Here is a 1,989-nt window from a genome sequence, read left to right on the forward strand (position 1 = left end):
CTATTCACTTTTAAATTCTGTTTAATTGTGGCTTATTTGGGGATAATTAGGTTAAATTCGGTTCATTAATCTTGATGGATATTTTGAATGAGTCATGTAAATTTAAACCACTAATTTTGATGTAATTTTGGATGAATTGTGATGCATTAGACTTGTTCATTTCTGTTCATTAATGCTAACTTATGTTCTGTTCGTTTATGTTTGACCAATTATGTTTATTAGTGTTCGTTTAACTTTGTTTGTTATGTTCGCTTGTGTTCGTTTATGGTCACAAACTATTCCTTTAGGTTTTAAATGGGCAAATACGAACAAGCCCATTTTATTAATGAACGAACATGAACAAAAAAAAATTCTTCGATTATACACTTGTGTTCGTGTTTGGTTAAAGTTAAACGAACGAACGCGAACATGCCCCCGTTCATGCTCGGCTGTTTGTTTACAGGCCTATTCAGTTAACACAAACTGAACATACCAAATGCAAATGAAAATTTGGATCATACTCTTACCTCCCTTTAACCATGATGCATAGAGCTTCTGGTGTCATCGATGCAATTAATATCATAGCAAGTTCCGTGTTGTGGTGGTACTTTATCTCACATTTCACTTTTTTTTAGTAAAAGAAGGATTAGTTTGATATTCATTGTAAAGTTTTTGTTTTTCAGAGAGCACTAGACGTTCTTGTTAGCAAAGAGAATCAGGAGAAAAAATAAGATTTTCGCCTATCATTTTCTGATATCTTTACCCAAGTGTTTGAAGGTCTTGGAATATCTTCCGAGGTATATATATTCTTTCTTGCATGACTTCCGTTTACTTATTAACGAGCGTTTTGGGCTATTTGTATTTCAACGGGTTAAGTGAAAATGATAGGCGAAAAAGGCTACCCGTTATGACTCATGTCCATTTTTTATTTTTATTTTTTGCAACCATGAATAACAAAATAATTACTAAAAAGATTGTTTATGCTGTCATACAGAACATACAGAGAAAAGTTTTACTTTCTCTTTCTTCTATCAATTGCCGTTCTTGGGTCATTTTCGTTGAGAGCCGGCACAGAAGGTACACCATACTGAATAGGCGAGGGAACCAGCTGTAACTGGTTGTGCCGCCACATGAGCAGATGAAGACGACATGGTGGTGGAGGCATGGGGTATAGATGGCGGCAGTGCATTAGATGGTGGTGCAGCTGTAGGCTCGGGAACAGGCCTAGGTAATATATGCTTCAATCGATTATTCCTGTAGTTTATCCAAAACTAAAACTGCTGCCTGTGTGTCAACTTCTAAAATATTCAAAAAAATATAATTAGATATAACATATAAGCATATTATATATATATATATTAGTTATTTATTAAATTTAAAAAAATCCAACCTTAGCATTGCGGAAGCTTGCATTTTGAAGAAGTTATAAAAAATAGAGACAATGTGGGTACCTATGATTCTCCAAAAATAAGCAGAAGTTAATTGCTGTTGATATAAAATTGTAACAAAATAAGATTGTTAGAATGCATTAAACTCACATAATATATTTTATGTATTCGGGTCGTTGCCAGTACTGAAGGTACTTCAAGTTGCCTATGAAAGCCTCATCTTTAAAATAACGGTTTTGAGCTAAATCTACATCAGAGGTTTTATATGTAAATTATGCAAACATTTACCATCATTTCAAAGTAATAAAGATGTTATATAGGAAGTTAAACTTACAGTGAATATAAGTTGGAATGGCAAGGCATTGGACAAATTCAAGTTCAAGTATAAATCTTTGTCGCCCATCAAGTAGAAAACATTTTCACCTATCATTTTCTGATGATATTTATTCAATTGTATCATATAAAGCTACTTAGTTCAGTTAATTTTCAATAGAAATCAATATAAGGAATTATATTCAAGTGAAGATTTTGACTATTAGCCCTAATTTTAAGAAATTTTAGTGCAGAATCAAGGCCAATTCATGAAGTATGAATAGGCCATGAAGCAAATTTATGCAACCAT

At 32.8% G+C, this 1,989-nt stretch overlaps 1 pseudogene across 1 annotated transcript; it reads right to left on the reverse strand.

Annotated features, from left to right (window-relative positions):
- Positions 1-497: 497 nt before the first annotated feature.
- Positions 498-1,777, reverse strand: LOC143556361 (mediator of RNA polymerase II transcription subunit 31-like; annotated as a pseudogene). The gene is made up of 4 exons (XR_013139369.1): positions 1,702-1,777; positions 1,518-1,614; positions 1,370-1,430; positions 498-1,277 (listed from the first exon to the last, which is right to left on the reverse strand). The product of XR_013139369.1 is annotated as a mediator of RNA polymerase II transcription subunit 31-like (transcript).
- Positions 1,778-1,989: the final 212 nt, after the last annotated feature.

The sequence above is a fragment of the Bidens hawaiensis genome, unplaced genomic scaffold (genome assembly GCF_021521415.1).
Source record: "Bidens hawaiensis isolate Kalapana, Puna unplaced genomic scaffold, B.hawaiensis_p1.1 tig00018566_1, whole genome shotgun sequence".
In the NCBI taxonomy this organism is placed as follows: domain Eukaryota; kingdom Viridiplantae; phylum Streptophyta; class Magnoliopsida; order Asterales; family Asteraceae; genus Bidens; species Bidens hawaiensis.